The sequence below is a fragment of the Taeniopygia guttata genome, chromosome 4A (genome assembly GCF_048771995.1).
Source record: "Taeniopygia guttata chromosome 4A, bTaeGut7.mat, whole genome shotgun sequence".
Classification (NCBI taxonomy): Eukaryota; Metazoa; Chordata; class Aves; order Passeriformes; family Estrildidae; genus Taeniopygia; species Taeniopygia guttata.
Window position 1 is genome coordinate 19,296,384 of NC_133029.1, and position 14,994 is coordinate 19,311,377.

Below are 14,994 nucleotides of genomic sequence, written 5' to 3' on the forward strand. Positions count from 1 at the left end.
GGGTCTGTTTTGTTTGCTTGGTGAAATTGAGAATTGCCCAACCAAAATAAATCTTTTATATGCAAGAAAGACTCATTAGAACAATTTTGAATTGCACTCATTTAAATATTTTTATTTAATATAAATAAAGTTTTAGAACCAATTATAGTTTTTATTTCATCCTTTTGCTCAAAAGTTTTGGAAGATACAACAGGTTTTAAAACTCACAGGAGTGTAAAGACCCCAAAACTGTAGTGTGTACAGTTACATTTCTGTTTTATAGATCTCTATTTTACTGATGTCAATTTAAATACGGCAGTTTTAATGCTGTCAGTGTAATCTTCTCATGCCCAATTTGCTTCTAGATCAGTGAAGCTAAATGTGCTTTAAAACACATGAATCCTTATTTACTTTTTATTACAACAGCCTGTTAGATCCAGTAGTAGTTTTGTAACTGCATTGACTCATTGTAATTAAGTTTTATGAGCTTAGTTGAAAAGAAATATAAACTCCCATGATCTGCAGCAAACCAGAAATTGATACAAGATAATGAGAAAACCGATATTGTTATGTATAAAAAGAAATACACTATGATGATAAATGGTTCCAGCAGTAAAGTTGGTGCTGGAAATAAAGGCACCAGGCAGATCATAGAGATACCAAATAAAATGAAGAATGGTTCCCACAGAAAGATTTAGCTTCATCTGAGAGGATGAACAGCACCAGCTCCAGGCACTGGAGCCATGTGAGACACATCCAGAGTCTTCCTTGGGTGTGTTTCATCCCCATTCTTAAAATGTTCAAATCAAGAGAAAGGATTTAGCTAGAACTGCAAACATTTTACCAAGATTGAGTTAATTTTAGTCTGTGCTGTTGTACATACAGATTGACCTGTCTGTTCCTCATCTGGAGAAGCACCCAGTTAAAATGTTCACTGCCTCCCCAGCTACAAGAACCTGGTGTCCTAGCAGCCCAGGTGCCTGCATCTGACTGAAAGAGCAGCAACTCCTCTAGTTAATCTCTACCCTAACACTAGTTCAGGAAGAAATAAAATGTTTTCCACTTAGAAGCATCATATTTGTGACCCAGATTTTAAGACACAGCTGTGAGCACGGGTGAGCTGTGACAGAGGAGTGCATCTCAATGGCTTCAGCCGCTCTGCCCATCCTGAACACCATACCAGTTATTGCTTTTACTTCTGTTTTCTCTTACCCACAATCTCCTTGTTTTCCTTCCTAGAAGGTGACTGCAGCTAAATCTAGCAACAATTCCATGCACCAAATATCTGGGACATATTATTTCATACTGAGAACCTGCTGTCAGCAGAGTGAAATTGGGCTGAGGAAATAGTCAGCAGGATGTGTTTCTCCATGCTTGACAAGGAGCAGCCACAATTTCCAGGAAAGGTCCTATTGCAGTCTGCTGTAAATGGCTTCATTTCTCTGGCTGCACCTGCAGATAGCAGGAACTTGAGGGAAAACTCAGAACTCCAAGGCTGGTTAGCTATGTTTCTGTCCTCTGTCTGGACTTAACATTGAACAGCTCTTTCATACTTGTTCAGTCTATGTTCTGTGTTCACAGAATCATTCTGGTTTGGAAAGACCTCTGGGAACATCAAATCAAACCATAAACCTTACACTACCAGGGTCAACATCAAACCCTGTCCCTGAGCACCACATCCTCCTATCTTCTGAACTGCAACAGGAACAGTGACTTCCTAATTTCCCTAATTGCAGCCTTTTGCAATTCTTGACCACCCTTTCAGTGAAGATTTTTTTTTTGTAACATCCAATCTAAACCTCCCATGACACAACGTGAGGCTGTTTCATCACTCAGGAAATCTGTTGGATGTAGATGGATGCCTCATCTACATTTTGCTGTTTGGTGTATTTGTGTACATATTTGGTGCTTTTACTGTATTATATTACAGGAAGCATTGTGGGAAAAGAAGTAAGATTTATTTTTAGTGTATGGTAACTTTGTGTGATCAATAAAATAATATCATAATTTCTTGCCTTAAGGGCTCAACCTGAATGCTGTTAAAATGCCAAGACCTGATCAATAGTCTGCTGCATTTTTAGAAGAGATGGATGTGATGGGCCAGCTCAGCCTTTGTAGGAAAATTACTGCCATTAGGCAGGCCAGTACAGCTATAGAAAACTGCTTTACACAACATGCAAAGGAATACAGAGAAGTGAGGTGAAATCTCTACCACTCCCTTGAATATGTTGTAAGACAAATATTCCAGGGTAATACATTAGTTTAAATTATGCATGTTTCCTGGATTGGGTTAATTAACTCAACTTTTTCATTCTACTTCCTTTGACATCTGTCAGTTAAGTTGATATTATTAAATTTTACTCAGCAAATTATGATTTTACTGTCTCTATCCAATTCACATGATATATTCTAGAGTTGTCTATTCATTAAAATAACCTCATAAGTTACTTCACTTCCTTGAGATCTAACAGTAAGAGTAGCAGTAAGTTCCTACTTTGTGTTTTATCAGCACATGCTGGGAAACAGGCTCTGTGTAATTAATCTGCTTGAATGGAAATTAAATGAAAATTGCATACAAGGAAGAAGGGCCACATGTCAATTGCTCTGCCTTGCACTATTTTGCACACTGCCTCATTGACAAAGTACAATATTTTCCTGAATGGACAATTTATAAGAGGAACCGAATGCTTCCTTACTGGCTATTCTGCCAAAACTGTCATTGAAGATACATGCATGAGGGGAATTTGTGCATGAACCTGTCATGGAGCCTAGGCTGTGATTAAAAATGCATGCTGCGTCAAAATGTGGGTTTCATGCATTAGTTTCAAAGATATATTCCATTTTTCCATTCCATCTTTTCTGCTTGTAACAAGTTTTCTTGTTGGAAAAATTTATTCTTCCTGCAGGCAGTCTGATAAGCACAGGGACAGCAGTGGGTTCAGTGAGTGAATCTCTCATCCAGGATGCTGTCTTGCTTCCTAGATGGAAAGGGTTTTCAGGACTAGAAAGTTCAATCAGTAATATGCAAACATGAAGTGTTCCTCTATCAGCTCTTAGGTGTGAGGTTTAATGGACAAGGCAGGGTGGTTGATAAGGCTCTGTTGACTCGTGGTTGTTTTTTTGGGTTTTTTTTTGGTGGTTTGATTTCCATTCCTGTTGACATATTGGTGGGAGCCTCAGTTCTCCAGCAGTGCTGGAGTTATCAGGACAAACCAGTTGTTATTCAGACCAACACCTCTCCATCTTCTGATGTATAATTTGTTTTGCAACATGTTTATTTTTGGTAAGATTGGGGTGTTTTGCTTGTTTTTATAAATGCCTATTTCCATCCTGAATCAGAGGCAGCAGCTGTATGGAAAAGTCTTGGTGTTGCTGAGATATGGAAATTGTGTGATAGCTTTTCATTGTACCTGTTTGGCACCCACTGGGATGCAGGAGACTGTAAATGCATGTCTGACACCCGTGAATATTGATGGCTGGTTATGGGGGCAGCAGAGCTCTGCCCTTCTGCCTGTGCATTTGTTCTGAATGGGAATTACTTCTCACTCCACTATTTAAACTTTGGATTTGTCAGGTATAATTTTGAATTTACTGGTTGGACTTTTGTTGGTTTCTTCTGATCAGTCAATTTGAAATTAACAGAAAGGGAGATTTACATTTTAACACAGGAGAAGCCAAGAGCATTGAGTACTTTCTTGTTCAAATTTAACTGGCTGTGTCCATCCAAGATGCGCAGCAGCAGAACAAGATTGATTGATAGGACACAGCAAGTTAATGTTGACAAACATGAATCAGGAAAAACAACTTTCAAGATGAAGTCCTTGAAATATACCTTTTACACCTTACTTTATCTACACTCTGTAATGATTTTTCAAATATTTTCTCATCCATATTGGGATAGGTTCCTCTTGTACCTTGTGAGTAGCTAATTGTACTACAGCACTAATTGTATTCACTTGTGTTTGTGAAATTTTAGACAACAATTAGAATTTTAGAATCATAGAATATACTCTGGGTTGGAGAGGACCTTCAAGGATGATTGAGACCAACTCCTGGCCATGGGAAACCCCAAAAATCCCACTATATGCCTGAGAGCATTGTCCAAACGTTCCTTGAGCTCTCTTGGGTTTGGGGCTGTGTTCACTTCCCTGGCAGCCCCTTCCAGTGTCCAGCCACCATCCAGGTGAAGAATTGTTTTCCTAATATCCACCCTAACCCTTCCCTGGATCAGCTTCAGGCCATTTCCTTGGGTCCTGTCACTGGTCACCAGAGAAGAGATCAGTGTCTGCCCCTCCTCCTTCCCCTGCAGAGGAAGCTGTAGACCCCAGTGAAGTCTATCTTCAGTCTCCTCTTCTCGTGGCACCCAAAACTGTCCCCAGCACTCAAGGTGATGCCACCCCAGTCAATGCAGAGTGGGACAGTCCCCTCCCTTGACTGGCTGGCAATGCTGTGCCTGATGAACAGCACCTATTTTATTATGTTTAGCTACATTATTATGCTAACACATTATTTTATTATAGTTATCACTGGGTTTGATTTGTAATCAAGTGCAAGATTACACAGTAATAGTAGTATAACCATGGTAATAAAATAATGTTGCACTTCATTACAAAGCAAAAACAAACCTATCACAACCCCCAATGGTATAACTTAACTAAATATAATTTCTTTAATTTCCTTTACCACTTCATGAGACTACTATAATTTTCTGGGTAGTTGTATTCTTTCTAATATATCTGTACAACCGGGCTTCATTTATCCATGTTAAATTAAACTTCTACTTCATGTGAATGGACCTTACAATAGGCCTAGGATTTCTGCAAAACTCAAAGGAGTACAACTGTACCCAGAGGGTGTTTACATGTTAACTTTCACTTTCTCTGATGTTACCCACAAGGAATAGGGTCCACATGTTGGATGTGGACCAAAACATTGTTACGGGAAATGGGATCACTTGTCCTGAATTGCAGTTTTCAGCACAGATCTTCTCAGGATTCAAAACTGGATATTTGCATAATTTGTGAGAGACACAAAGTCAGGCAGGACTGATGTTGCTGCCCATTTGTTTTCTTTTTGGCTGAGGAATGCCACCTGAATTTCAGGATGTGAGGATGGAGGTACATGTGATACCTTAGTCTGAAGTGTTTCTAAACCTTTGGGTCTGTAAGAAAAGCTGTGCTGAGTTGAAGCTTATGTGTCCTCATCCAACAGTTTGACAGCAAGTGGGCATATTATGGGCTGTAAGCAGTACATTAGGAAAACACCATAACCTCAGGTTAAATCACATTCCAGCTTCAAGTCTTTTATAGTGGACTTAGAGAAGTGAGCAGTTTTAACTAGTAACAAGGTGTTCACAAAGTGCTTACAATAATGGAAATCCTTAATGTCATATTACATGGTTTTATGAGTTGGATTGTGACATTAAATGACAAATCTGTTGCTTGAAGTAAAGGGATGATTTTAAATCACATTTCATTAGGCTGTTTGGGATGTAACATCTCTTCTGGGAGGCCATGGGGTGAGCAGGGTTGCAGGAGCCCTGTTCTAGTCAAGATAGACACTGCAGCTTCATTCCCAGACAGCCTTCCCAGACCCCTGCATTCCCAGGGCTGCTTTGGAGGCTGGGGCGCTTGTGACAGGGTGACCTGCCCTGTTCACAGCAAGGGGGCTTGGGACAAGCCAGCTTTCTCTGAGCATCATATCATATGGGAGGTTGATTCCTAGCTAGTCTGAATGGAAAATCCAACAGGAGGGCCAGCAGCTGAGGCCTCTCTCATCTGTAGCTCTGGCTGCTCTTGGGCTGAAGATGGACTGATCCTGCAGGCCTTAACATGTGCACAGGAAAGCACTGCAACATGCCAAGGTGAAGTCTGCAGGCCTTCTTCCCTCCAAGGCTTGATGCAGAGACATCCTCAGACCATTGTTCTGTCCGCAGCCCCCACCAAGGTGTTGGATTAAACACAGGCCTTTAATGTTAGTACTTTCTTGCTACCACAGAGGTGAGGGGATTGCAGCAGGAGCTCTCTGCTGTCTCTGCCCATGTCCTGTGGATGTCTAGGCTGTCTAGGAAAGCCTCCTGTGCTGCTGAGAGAAATGAGCTCCCTGGCAGGCTTATCAGCCAATAAAGCTTTCAGACCTAGTCTTCTCATGGAAAATTATTTTCCAGGCCTGTGAAAGAATCCTCCAGGGTTTCCATGGTTTGGCAAAATGAGGAAACATCTAAGAATTGTGGGAAAATGGGGAAGAAGTGGAGAAGGATGGTGAGGTAACTGGTGTTAACTTCAGACTTTGAAACATTGTGCTGGAAGAAAAAGGCTACTGAAATAATATTTTTCAAGTATTGTTCAAGATTTGAGAAGAGATCAAGTACTTAAACAACTTGGTCCATTTCAGCAGCACTTGTTTGCTTCCTCTCATTTCTACATCTTATTCCTCAGTTAAAGGACAATTATCAGCGAAATTCCCCAAGTTTTTGTCTGGGTCACACCACACATCAAGAATCCTAGTGGGTAATTGTGTATTTCTGGGTGCAAACTGGGCATATTTTGCATACATACATGGTTTAGCAGGTTATTCCCATAGAGTACAGAACTGATTAGCAATACAGGCATTTTCTAGATTGCTGTTAGAGTTCTTTAATTGAATGTCTTTCTCTTCTTTACATACAGGATGAATTGTCCTCCACTCCTGTTTCAGGGAATGACCATGATCCTTCATTGTGCTGCCTTTTATTTAGGGCAGGTTGCACCTGCACAGATTTCTATGCTGAGTTGGTACATGGTTATCAATACACTCCTAGAGAAGTGACACTTACTCACATGCTCACACACGTCCTTGAGATTACTGCACATGGAACAGGGTTCATTAGCAAATTATTCCCTTGAGAGAGCCCCTGAAGTTGTTGCTCCCAGTGTACTGAACTCCAGCCTGACATTTCTGCTGCAATGAAAAGTGTGTGTTCTTGGTCAGGAGAGGTCTGGGCACAGAGGCAGAAATGCTTTGCAAGTGGGAGGTGTGCACCTAAGGTATGCAGTGACAGCAGGACAGTAGATGGCACTAAGGATGAGGAGCAGAATTTCCAGGCTTTTTAGCAACCCTCAGATAATTGCTTTTGGCAGTGGCTGCTGTGGAGCACTCTCACACTGGCATTCCTACCTGTATAATCACACAGAATCAGAGATGCCCATTGCCTTGGAGGAAGCTAAATGTGGAATGTGTTTTGCAAATTCTGAGAAATATCAAGAATGAAAATTATCTCTAAGCATGACCAAAATATGGCTTCTTTCCTTTGGTTGAAGTGGTTTCTTGCCAGTGTCAGTCTCACCAATTGCTTGTACTGTGTTTTGACCTGATAAGACAACAAACTGTGCCTCACATTGGCATGAAGTGCAACCAGAGCATTAGCCCAATCTCCCTAATGGGAAAGCTGATTCACTGAACTCCTTCAATATTCCTAAATTCCCCAAAGTTCTTGAGTGTAGGTTACCCTCTGTTTTGGCACAGGGCTGGTGCAGGCACAGGGCTGCACTCAATAGGGGCCAAAACAAGGATCACATCCTGGGCACATCAAGCAACCTGCAGCAAGAGGCAGGCAAAATCACTGACACTTTTCAAACAGCAGATCTCACATCATGCTCTATATCTCAGGACATAGGGAAAAAATACTGAGTGGCCATCCCAGGTATAGCAAACCAAACATCTGCATCCTATGCTCAAAGCCAGTCCTGCTGGTTTGCAGAACAAAGTTTACAGTAAGTATGCAAATTCTTATCAAATTTTTCATCTTCTTGGAAGGTTTAGTAAAAATGTTGGCTGGTGAAAGACGACAGATCTGTATTCTCTGAATAAGGAACCCTTTCTATCCAAATAATATTTTATCTCTTACTGATAATCAGGTATTTTATTGAGATTCTGAGGCAAATTTGTCCAGCTGCATTGTCAGGAGGGAGCCTGAGCTGAGAAAGAGGATTAATCCCATGTAGGCTCCCAGGCAGCTGTCAGCATAGCACAGGCATCTGAAGTGCTACTGAGTTATGCTGAAATAAAACTAAATACCTTAAAAAAAAAAAAATCCTCTTTATGGCTTTGTATCCTTTCCCTAGCCCTAGAGCTGGTCCTGGTATTGAGGTAGACTTTAAAAACTTGATTTGACATTAGGAACTCTGAGTTCAAACAGATGGCTTCTGCTCAGCAGTCAGCTGTAATTGAATAATGCCACATCATTTTCAGTTCTGAATTTTATTTTCCTCAAATGATCTGTAGGCTTTGGCAGCTATTTCTTGTGATAATGGATCTTTCTCAATTTCATCACAACTGGGGAACACCACCTGTTACTGACACGTTTGTGCACTTTGTTGCAAGACAGATTATTTAAAAATATCTATATTCTCATGTTTGAAAGGTATTCATGTGAGGTCTGTGTTTGCCTGTGGGCTTACTTTCCATTGTGGTGTTCATCTACCTGTTGCTTTATTGTGTATTTAAATAACAGGTGAAGGTTGATCTATGAGATGCATGAAGGAAATTTAAGGAGAAGATGCTTTCCTGATGCTGCACTGATATACAGAACATCAGTAGATAGAAAATATTTACTGTTATGGATATTTTATTAGACAGTGGTTTCATTTAGATAAATTACTATGAAAAACATGTAGCTCAGAAGTGTGTGAAGAGATCTTAGCTCTCTTGGGTTACAAGGATGGAAGGAACCCTTTATATGAACTTGCTGAAACAATTCAATCAATTGTGCCATTGCTCCGTTAACTGTCCATAACACTCAATGGAAAAATTCTATATGCAACTACAGATTCTTCAACAGCAAGCAGAGAACAGCACTGAGCCTAGAAATTTATCCTCTGGCTTCAAACATAATTTTAGTCTCTGACAATAAGTGAAAATATCAATATAACATATGGATTTATGGAATGACAAATCACAACAGAATAATGTTATATTTCCATAAGAGAGGAGATGCTGACATTGGGATGAAAACAACATTCACTAGGTTTGCTTCTTAGCAAATATCCCATTTTATTAACAGGTTTGTTTAAGGTACAGTATATGGAAAACTGTCTCCTTGCATTTAAAGTATTAGTTAAATGGTATTCAAGCAACCTTTCCCTAATTTGGATAATTATATCTGTTCTAGCTTTAATTTTCTTTCTTTCTTACACCTCCTGTCAAGACTGCAAATCAAGAATTTTACCTAATAGATTTTCCTTTCTATCCAATACTGGATAGAAAGGAAAATTTAATAGTTAAAATTCTTATAACAGCATAGTGAGTGCAATAGTTTAATTTACAATCAAATACAGTCACATCAATTAGTCTCTGTGAGACAAGAACCAAAATATCTTTGGAGGCACATTCAACTCCTCTGGAGTTTCCCTTGGTGGTGAGGGGTTTCCAAAGGAGACCACGCTTCTCCATGCCCATTTCCTGCTGCTCTCTGCCATACTGACAGCTCCAGGAGTTGTGAAACATACAGCTCAGAGGTAAACCAGTGCTCAGGAAGAGTGTCACAGCCCAGCTGGATGTGATCAGTGGCACAGATCCAAATAAATCCTTAGTGTGGTGTTGCACTATGGCAAAGCAGCGTTGTCTTCTCACAGATGTTCAAGCCAAGTGTGGGTTGCCAGCAGTGATATCTCTAACGCTGTGCCTGGACACAGAGCCACCTGCTTTTCTTGCTTGGTGGTCTCCTCCATTCCCCTGGCCATCCCATCACCTGAGAGCCCATCCTCTGCTCAGCACCCATTGGGACACTCAAGACTTTCTGAACTTGCAGCACTGAAGAACAGAGTCCTTCTCCTAAAAGTCACCATCGTTCTTTGTGTGTAGATTATGTCCCTGTGCTTGGCTGTGCTAGAACATGTGATGTTTAAGGGATCCAGATAGCCTTAGGATAGCCTTTTTTTCCTCTACAAAAATACAGACTAAAAACTTAAAGGTAAACTTAATTTCTCATGTAACTTGATGCCCAGGAGTTCAGTATATTGGAAAAACTTTAAATTCCACTCTATTGATGATAAAAGGATTGGCAGTGCTGCCCCTGAGATCACTTATTTCTTTAGCCAGGAGGCTGCATGTTCCTGAGCCCCTCTGTGGACAGTGGTAAACTGATGGCTGTGGGGGATCAAGCAAGATGTTCTGTACTTCTTGGGCACAATGGAGATTTTCATCACCCTCAGGTGTGTGACTCTCAGAGTGATATGGATGTTTCTGAGTCATTTGTCTATGTAAATCCAAGGAAAACAAACTAGCAGAAAAGTGGTAACATAGCTTTACATTTCCTGATGTGGTATTTCAGACTTAGAAATGCTTTACTTCCTAGATGAGAGAGAAGATAATAATTTAAACTCTTTCATTCCCTTGGGAATAATGCAAAGCAATAATGTTAAAACTGTATGTAATTGCTTTCTATTTTTGTAAAGCCCGTGCCAGCTATGAAACTTTAAAATGAACACTGAAAAGTCTGGTTTGTATAAAATTCTTCAGTTACATCAATGGTACAGTGGGGGTAAAAAGCAGTGGGGAAGTATAGGCTTTATTCTACAAACCACAACAGTGGGTTTCCCTGGGATGTGTGAAAGAATGTTCAAAAACAGCAAAACCCTTCAGAAAGTGACAGGTTTGGGGTATGTTTTAAGTTGCTGTTTGCATTGTCTGCTGCTGCAAGGAAACCCAAGCAAGCACTGTCATTGCTTGGGGCACTCTGCTGATTTTGGAATTCCCAGGGAGTTATCTGAGGCATCTCCTGGATCTTTTCTGCTGACCTTTCCAAGTGTCAGAACACTTTGCAGAGCAGTGGGTCAGTGTATGGCCTGAAACAGACCTGTGGCAGCTACAGGATGATCAAAAGGTGCTTCAAGCACTCACGGTGTTGCCATTTTAACTGCTGGGCAGTTCTGCTTTATACTGAGATTTATTCAAGCTCCTGCCTTTCTTCATTCAACTCATTAAAGTAGTTAAAAGTGAATTGTAAATACAGTAAATATCAGAAGCCTAAAATGAGAACTATTACATATATTTTAATTTTTAGTCAACCCAATGAACAATGATAAAAGAGGCTTTTGAATACATAAGCATCTTTAATACTTATATTGCATGAGTTGCCTCTCTCTTTTACATAAATAGTATCTATATTGTGCATATATGTATATGTATGTGAAATGGCATAATGAGACAAAATATACCTTTTTTTTTTCCTGTGTAATTTTGAAGGATGGTTTTTATCCTTTTATCCATCCCAATGGATACAAGGCACTGGCTAAACACAGCAAATGTGTGCTGAAACCTTTTCCAAATCCTGTTCATGGCTGGAAAAGAAATGATTGATGCAGATTGCTGTGAGTTTCTCATTAAAATCTCTTGAAGATAAAGAGATTAATTTTACATCATTCTTCACTTATTGTTGTGTAAGCAGGCGTTTTGTTGCGGTTATTCCAGATTTGTTCTAGGTGTTCTACTAGATTTTCCCAGGAGATATCCTGGAGCAGATTGCATTGTAGAAGTACTGGATATGTACAAGAAGCAGACTTTTTTTTCCTGTACAACCATTCTCCTACAATCTGGAGTAATTCTGTTTTACCATTTGACATAATTAATTTTGCTTCCATTTGCTGTGTTTTGGATTATTCAGTCACTTCCTTCTACAGTAGGTGGTAATTCTGACTCTTGTGCACTGAACAGTACAATGCCCATAACACTGCTAAGCAACACTTTTTACCCATATGCATAAAGCCTCTGACAAAAGTGACTCAGTTTCATAGCTGCCATTTTTCTTCATGAAAAACACAAAAAATGTAAGGAACTCTTATTTGACAGCAAATTAACTACACATGGAGATGGTCTGTGACTTTGCCAAAATGCCTTTGAGTTTCTTTATTTTTCTGCCAACAGTTTGTGCTCATCTCAGGTGCTCAGTGACACACAGAAACTGTGGTTTGATCTTTCATCCTGGGGCAGGAGATGAAATCCCACCTGGGGACCATGACTTCTGGTTAAATATGAGTGTTTGTCCCATGTGTCCTGTGAGGAACCACATCAACCATAGATGCCATGAGATGCTATTCAGTCCTAGAGGCTGAAGTAATATTCTGCAGAAGTTGCCTTCCTGCAAGGATTTTTTACATGCTGGTTTTATTCTGATCAGAGGTAGAAGCTAACACTGACCTCAAAGTAATATCACTGCAATAGTTTTCTATACACTTTTCTCTGTGAATTTGGCCAGTGTAAATTTCTACCACCCACAAAATATCAGGAGGCAAAAAAATCTGTGGTTTGATTAGATGTTGTGTAGAGAAATAACAGCTTCTCTTTTGATCTGCTACATTCATCTAATTCCCTTCAGCACTCTCCTATCTACCTATCTACACTGGTCTACCTGCCAGTGCATTAAATATATGATTTTAAGGGCTCGGATTAAGTCAAGATACAAAAATCAGTGTTTGTTACAAGGAATTTGGTTTTTTGCTTATGCAGGTGTTTAGCACTGTTTCATTCTTGGACCCAAATTTGGACTCAGATGAATGTTTACATTGGAAATGCAATTACTACATCTTAGAGGTGCTGGGGTCCAAGAATTCATTTCACTCAGTCATCTGTTCTTCTAAATATAGGGTAATTGCTATTATTTGTAAATTAAATAAGAAAAAAAAAACAAAATAGAGAAATGTTAGCCTCTGTAATTAGAGCGTTTCTGAAGATAAAATTGTTTTAAAGGTATAACATCGCTAACAGATTTTTTTTAATCCTTGTTTGCATCTTGGCACAGTCACCATGCACATTTCCTATGTTTTGTACATTTATTCAAAACAGAATTAGAATAAAGCTTGTTTTTTTTTCTTTTTAAATTACTGGCTTTGTAGGCTGTGTAGGTGTTTTTCAAAGGCACGTACCATGCTTACTTAAAAATAATTACATTTTGCGCTAGAATATATATAATGCCCTTCCTATCCAGCTACAGTGATGTGTTACAAGCTGCCATTCTACAAATTTCCAGAATGACATTTTGTTATTGCAGATCATTTTAGGAAACTTCCTGAGAAAGTAAAATGTTTGCTTGTGGCTGTTCAGCTAGAAGCATAATGGAGTGCCCTGGGATGGGAAGGACTAAAAGGATTTGGCATTAGGAGAACTCTCATCTCACCTTTATCTTTACAAGCATCCTGACAGTTTGCCTGGGCAGTAGTTGTGGGCAGCATGACTTGGGTCTGTTGGTGTCTGTGGTTTCTGCAGTGCCAGGGCTGACAGCAGGTGATGTCTCCTCTCCTAACATGCTTTTGCTGCTGATAGGTTTTGGGTTGGGATGCTGTGCTAGTTCACTTCAATAGCAGAAGTTCTTCCAGGGGGAATCAGTCACTGGAAGTGTTTGAGTGGTTTGAAGGAAGAAGTAAAAAAGGCTGTTCATCATTCAGTAACTCTGAAAATGTGGTTGCTGTAGAAACCTCTTCCAAGTCGAGCAAATGTTAGGGATCAGACTGTGCCCACCTGCAGCACCATGGCTCAGCCTGGAGAGGCTTCCATGCACAGGAAGCCTGGAGGCTGGCTGTCTTGTTCTGGAGACACTGGGGGTTTCCTGGCCATCTGCCCGATGTGGGGAGTAGCCATCGATGTCACTGCTCCCCTCTGCAGAGGCTGCTGCACAGCCATAATCACTCTGCCCAAGCTCCCAGGGACTGCTCCCTCCACCTGGGCACACTCAGGACCTTTGTGCTTGTGGTTCATTTCAGCCTGCAGCACAAACCTGGCTCTGGTAGCTCAGAAAAGTAGTGAGGGGTAAAGTGAGCTGAATGTCCTTTAGTGTGGGTAGGCAGTGAGAGCCTGGGATTATGCAGGGAGCAGAGCTTGTAGGATTTCTGGCCTGTTCTGACCCGGAGCATTCACTGAGGCATTGCTAAATGCCCAGCAAATCCAAGATGTGCTTAGCTGCAGTTCTGAGCTCAATTGCAGGCTGATGGCAATGATGTCCTCAGCTATTGCAAAGTGTGAAGGTGAGCAGGAAGCAGAGAATTTGATCATAGCGCTATAAAGGGGCTGAGTCATATTTAATCAAGCTCTATTCATGTGTACAGCAGAGGTGCCTTTTAAAGTAAAGATGCTCCAGCCACAAAGTGCTTTACTTAGTTCCCTTTGACAGGGACCTCTCAAATGCTTGCTGCTGTGGGTTTCAGTCTATTTAATAGATGTGGTGTAAATTCCCTGAAATGAGTGGCTTATTTCCCCAGAGCTGAGATCTGGCTGTGTGGGTTTGGTGAATACTTAGCACTTCATCTGCTTGTTTCCCATTGGTAAAATGAACTAATGTGTCCATCTCATTCCTCTCTGCTCTTTGTGAAAGATTCCTGGGCTTCTCTGAGACATTTCATAATAATTTACTCTGATTCAGTTAATCTCAGGTTTCTGTATGAAGGTATCCTGGATCTCTCTTGGCTGAGTAATTTGTTTCAAACTGACTATGACTTCTGAGACTAATGTTTCATCCTTTCCATTTGAGATCAGTAGAATGGAGCTGTACCATTCTTAATATAACATTGATTCTGCAGAGTGATGATTCTGATCCTTGCGGTAAGCTTCATTCAGAACATAAATGTCTAAAGCAATTTTGAAGACATGGGAATATCTCATTATTCAACTATTATGAAGTCTCTCATGTTTTCAGCTGCTATAGATACTCTTGATTTGTTTTGATAAGAAGCCCACAGCTTGGCAGGACATGTTTTTGATCTCACACAATCCATTCTGGACACTGATGTGGGGGTATCATTCACAAATCAATTTTCTCAGAGCTTTGATTTTAATATCAGTGGCCCTTGGGGATATTTCTGGGTCACTTTTATTCTCAAGCTGTACTTCAGAACAGAGTAAACTGTTTAAAAAGTGCAGGCACCTGAATGAGCTGTGTGCCAGTTGCTGTCAGATGTGGCTATCAAGTCTGTTCTGCTTGCTGACATAGTTTCTGTAAAGAATAACACCCCACTCTGTCTACCTTCAAAACAGTTTTTGAATTTCAGC

The 14,994-nt window shown here is 40.4% G+C and overlaps 1 protein-coding gene across 14 annotated transcripts in view; it reads left to right on the forward strand.

The window, feature by feature from the left end:
- Window positions 1–14,994, forward strand: part of HTR2C (5-hydroxytryptamine receptor 2C) — a 257,321-nt gene that overhangs the window by 225,716 nt on the left and 16,611 nt on the right. The window lies entirely within an intron of this gene.